Source organism: Chinchilla lanigera, unplaced genomic scaffold, assembly GCF_000276665.1.
Source record: "Chinchilla lanigera isolate Chin_1 unplaced genomic scaffold, ChiLan1.0 scaffold00092, whole genome shotgun sequence".
Taxonomy (NCBI): Eukaryota; Metazoa; Chordata; class Mammalia; order Rodentia; family Chinchillidae; genus Chinchilla; species Chinchilla lanigera.
This window is the reverse complement of record NW_004955493.1, coordinates 1,827,603-1,833,602: the sequence shown is the minus strand read 5'-3', so window position 1 is coordinate 1,833,602 and position 6,000 is coordinate 1,827,603.

Genomic DNA, 6,000 nt, shown 5'->3' with positions numbered 1-6,000 from the left:
TTCAGGTAAGAGAAGCTGGGCTCCACCTAGTTAATTATGTTTCCATTGCTGAGACGAAATGCTGAGATAATCAACTTCATAAGAAGGAAAGATTTTAGCTCACGGTGTTGGCAGTTTCAGTCCATGGTCACTCGGATGTGCTGTTTCTGGACCTGTGGTGAGGCGGGACATTACGCAGGGAGCAGGTGGCAGAGCAGAGCTCCTCACCTCATGACAGCCGGGAAGCGAAAAGAGAGCGCTCACTTTTATAACAAAGCCCCTCCCCCAAAGCTCATTCAGCTGTGGATCCATCAGGGGGTTAATACACGGGTGAGCTCAAAACCCTTGCTATGGAGTCACGGCCCTGAGGCACCACTTCTGAATATGCTGCACTGGGATCAAGGTTCAACATATGAGCTTTTGGGGGACATTTGAGATGCAAAGCTTAATAGAGGAGTGTGTTGGTTGGGGTTTATTTGCAAGGGGAAACAATATAACACAGGACAGATATTTCATAAGATTATTTATAATAGTCATCCAAAGAGTGATACACAAGAGAGTGCAGGAAATCTGTCCACACACTGAGACCAAGGAATCCAGCTGAGGGCCTGGATCCAATGGAAATGTCCTGCATGAGTCCAGCTGAAGACTTAGAGCTCACAACAATCACCCCCATGAGTCCCACTAGAGGCCTAGGGCCCATAATAATATCTCATGAAGGCCTGTTTCACAGATCTGCACTGGAAAGGCCTAAAGGTCAGTGGTGGAATCTAATGTCTGTGCCAGTGGGATGAAGGATCTGTGCTAGCAGGCTAAGGGATCTACACTGGAGTCAGGAAGTGACAAGCAAAGTAAGAACCAGAGCTCCCCTGAAAGGTACCACAGCCATCCTCAGCAACAGTGAGGTCCTGAGCTCCTCCGATGATCAGGACAGCCAGGTTCCCATCAGGGAAGCCAATGCAGCAAGCTTCTCTAGGAGACCGGCAGTGCACCATCTTCCCCTCCGTAGCCAGGAAGCCATGCTCAGAGCGAGGCCCAGAGCTCCCTAAAAGTGAACCAAAGCTATTCTCAGTGCCAACAAGGTCCCAAGCTCCTTGGAGGATGAAAACAGCCAAGTTCGTCAGGAAAGCCAGCATGACGAGCTCCTCCAACAGAACCAACAGCTCCTTACAGCTTCTACCAGCTCCCAACAGCCTCTCCTAGCTCCCAACAGCCTCACTCCTTCTCCAGGTCTGCCTCTTATGCTGCTGGCAACAGTCCCCAGGTGGGCCTCCCACACCCAGCACCACGCTGACTCAGTTCTTCTGGGTGTTACAAGTTGACCACCAGTTGTCAGTCCACCACAAGGAGTATAACAGTATTTGTGGATATATCTTAAAACTTGCATATGTGTGGTCTGGTACCATTTATGAGGTTAAAAATGACATCTATCAGCTTGGACGATCAGTTTCCTATCACCCTGGCTTTGGGGATAGCTTTGGGGGTAGATTCCACATTTGGGCCCTGCAGAGTCTTCCTTCTGGGTTTTATAAGCTTTTAAGATATGCGCCTTGGGTTAACAGAAGCCATTTAGCCCTTCAGAATTAAGAAAGCCTGTGTGAAGACTAAGAGAGATAGAGCCTTGATGGGATCATCTGAGCCCCTGGGTCAAAATCTATCTGTACCTGAAGTTCTTTCTCTGGTCTTTTCAGTCATATAAAACAATAAGTTCCCTTTTTAGCTTAGAATTGCTTGAACTGGGGTGCTGTTCCTTGCTACTGTGGCTTTCTTCATGGACACAATAGTTACAGTGCTGGGGCCAGGGTTTAGGTCAGAGTTAAGACTGTGCTTAGGTGTCAGATATTTCAGAGCTTTGTGATGATGAGTCCAGGCCTGGATTATTGCAGTAATCTGTAAGCCAGTCCTCTGAGGTCATCCTCCTTTATCTGCTATAGGCCACAATGCAGACAGATTGTAGCTTGGAAACCAGTACAATCATTTGATCCCCAGCGCAAAACCTCCGAGGACACCATGTCTGGAGAATCGGCCCCTAATGCCTCAGACTGGCATTCCAAGTTGCCCAGGATTTGATCTTAGTCTTCTTTTCCAGTACCATGTCCCACTGTTCCTCAAAACACACACACACACACACACACACACACACACACACACACACACGTGCATGCACTCACACACACTCACACTCACTCATTCACCTTTTGTGCCATTGAGATTTAAGTTTAGATGTGGCGCTGGGGTTCGGATTAAGCCTAAATATGGGTCTGTGAAAATTAACCCCCAAGGTGACCCTCAGTGAGTCTTGCGTCCTGACGTTCACGCATCTGAGTATTTTTGCTTATTCTCCCATACTCAGAAGGGTCATCTGTGCAACTAATACGATAGTATGGAAACGATGGAACACGTGCGATGGTGAATGTTTCATATCAGCTTGGTGGGCTGTGGGCACCGAGACACTTGGCCCCGCGTTATTTCTGGGTGCGCCTGTGAGGACGCTTCCTGAGGACAGTCGCATTTGGACTGACGGACTCAGTAGAGGCCGATCCTCCTCACACAGATGCGCATCAGCTACTCCAGCGAGGACCTGAGTAGGAAAAAAGAGGAGGAAAGGAGAACTTGGTCTTCTCCCCAACGACGTGAGCTGAGACACCGACTTCTCTTGACCTCAGACTGAGGCACACAGGCTCGGCGCTCCCCATTCTGAAGGTTGCAGGTTTGGATTGGAATTAAATCACCAGTTCTCCTGAAACTATACAGCAGTGTCCAGACAGCAGAGCATGGGCTTCTCAGCCTCCACGATCATGTGAAACTTTTTTTTTTTTTTTTACAATAAATGTCTATACCCCTTTTTCGGTTCTTTAGGCAAACCAATTATACGCACATGTATTTCTCAAATCTCTTCTCCAATCTGCTTACCCTCCCCCATCCTTTCTCCCTGGGGAACTTTAAAATCCATTCTTTAAATAAACTGACTTGATTTTATGCAGCAATCTTTTGCTACCTGCGTCTATTGCTTTATATATATATGTATTTTTCACTGCCACAATATTTTTATGTTCTACAGTTATTTTCTTATTATGAATTCCTTCAAAGATTCAATAGCTTTAAGTTGTGTTAGACTGCAAATTAGCAATTTCCCCCTTATATTTTGTCCCCTGAGCAGTAAGAGTGACTTATCCGGGGACGCTTGCTCTGATTCTTCCTATCCATATCTTTGTGACCTGATAGGTCTTTGTATATATCCAGTCATTCTTCTTAATTTGTCCCTTTTCACAGAAGGAGGTCCATGTTTGCTGAAGACTGGGTGTTAAGAGGAGTGAAATGTCTGTTTAAATATTTTTGACCTAGACAAAGAAAGGAGGGAAAAGGGCATATTTACTGTAACTTTACTTTGCCCTATTAAAGAGGCAGCACCCTGTGGGGATAGGGAGGGAGCTTCAACCCGAGGCAGATGTGATAGGGTATTTCTCCCATGTGCCAATGTCCTCTTGCTATCTTCATGTTTGTTTTAGGAGTCAGATTTAACTGGGACAATGCCACCTTCTTTAACAGGCCTGGCTGGCCTTCCTGGGGCCCTTGGGCTGTCCCTGTCTAACCTGGCTTAAAGAGACATTTGGGGTACTCAAGCAGATTTAAGCTTTGCTTCCCCATAAACCGGACTTGTGTTCTACTCTGTCCCATTGGAACTGACAAAGTTCAGGGAGATATTTTGGTCCCTTGTACTTTTTATCACCTAGTCTTTTCTGTTGCCTGGAATAGATTAGAGCGAGACAATTCTTACCCTCAATCCTAGCTAAGCTCAGTGTATCTTACAGAGAGTCCTACTTGTTTCTGGACGACTGTAAGTGGTAGCCTGTCTTCCTTTCTATCTGTGGAGTTTTTTCTTTCTGCATAAACTGTGTGCTTGCTTTGCCTTATGCTCCTTCCTTTGGCTAACCCAGGGATGCCTCAGGTTTTATCTTAAACCCTACTTCCTCCAGAAAGGGCCCCAGGAGGATCACCCGAGCAGAAACTCCACGCTGTGCTCTTAGAAATGCTTGTATTCTACCGATTGGTCTCCCTGTAGACGCTAGTCTATAGAGTATGGCCACTGCCCATCCAGTCATTCATTAAAAAAAAACAAACATGTATAAAGTGCCAAGTCTACATGAGGCAGTCTTCAGCTTTTGCACAGTTAATATCACAGATTATTTACTGGAAAAGTGTTTGACCAACTTCAGAGAAACGGGCCTGAGACTGCAGCTGATGTAGAGGAAAGAATGTTGAGGTGCCCGTAGTGGGACCTGGCCACAGGCCTGGGGAGTGCGATCAGTGGTAGCATAAAGGAAAGTGAGTACTCTTAACCCAGGGTGCAATCCTTAACGTGGGGGATGGTCAACACCCAGATGGTAGCAGCGATCGATTGGTAGGGGGTGAGGGCTGAGTCTTCCAGGCTTTTTGCACGACGAACTGGGTGGCAGGAGGTGTCACCAGCTGACATTTAGTGAGGATAGATATATGTGGAAGGAAAGAGACAGCAAGTCCAGTTTTGAACACAGAGACTTTCAAGGTATTTGAAGGGTGTGGAAGTACAGAGGTCTAGAAGGTTATTGAAAACTGTGGGCCTGGGGCCCCCTGAATGTCTTATAGAATTAGAATTATGAGCTAGGAGGGAGAAGGGCACTATGGTCAAGAACAGGACATCCTACAGATATGGAGCGAAAGGAAGACTAAGAAGAAAAACATGGAAAATCGTCATTCGGAGAGGGAAAACAGAGGAAGGGAAGCCAGCAAGGAAGATGGGGTAGGAAAAGCAAAACCAGAGAAATAAGAGCAGAACCAGACCAGTGAGTGCTACTCCAGACACCATAAGGACAGTTTTAATTCACTGGGAAAGGTAACGCGATACAATGCTCAGCACATGAAAAAGAACTCAGCCTCATTTGTAATGAAAGAAATACAGTCAGATACTAAAGAGGTATATTTGTAAAAAATAAAAGACTAATTTTTGGAGTAGTCTTAGGTTCAAGCAAAACTGATTGAAAGGTAGAGATTTCTCATATATCCTCTCCCCCAACACATGCACAGCCTCCCTTATTATCAACTCTCCCACCAAGGAGAACATTTCCTGTCACTGATGAACCCGCACTGACCCACCATTAGCACCCAAAGCCCATAGTTATTACTAGGGTTCGCTCTTGTGTGGTCCACTTTGTAGGTTTGGATATATGCATGAGATGGCATGTTCCCAGCATAGTTTTTCTGCTGTAAAAATCCTCTGTGCTCTGCCTGTTCATATCTCTTGCCCCCTATCCCCTGATCTTTTTACTGTCAAGGTAGTTTTGCCTGTCCCAGAACGTCATATCATTAGAACAATGCAGTATGTAGTTTTTACAGATAGCTTCTTTCACTTAGTAATATGCATTGTTTCCTCCATATCTTTCCATGGCTTTGTAGCTCATTTCCTTTTAGAACTGAATAATATTGTATCCTTCACACAAAGGGAGTTTACTTCTCCCTTTAGCTGTTGAAGGATATGTAGGTTGTGTCTAAGTTTTGGCAATTATAAGTGAAAATGCTATAAACATCTGTGTGTAGGTTTTTATGTAGACCTAATTTTTTTTCTTTTTGTGCTGGGAATCAAATTCAGGATCCTGTGCTTGTCAGACAGGCACTTATGCCGCTGAGCTATATCCCCAGCCCTTATGTAGACCTAAGTGTTCAACTCTTTCGTTGCCCTCCTTCTACACCTACAAAATCGGCAAGAATGGAAAAGATAAACACTGTATTAAAGAGGATATAGGGAAATAAGCACACTAAAATAGTAAAGACACACCCCTTTGGCCCAGTAATTCCACTTCTAGGAATCTATAAACAGACATACTTATGCATGCATACGGAAAGGTTTGTACAAGAATATTCACTGCAGCTGTATTGCTGTAGGAAAGGGTTGGAAGCAACCTAAATGTCCATCAGTATGGAGCTGGCAAAACACATGAAGACACATCATTTCAGTGGGATATACGGGGGTCGCCACAGCTAGTA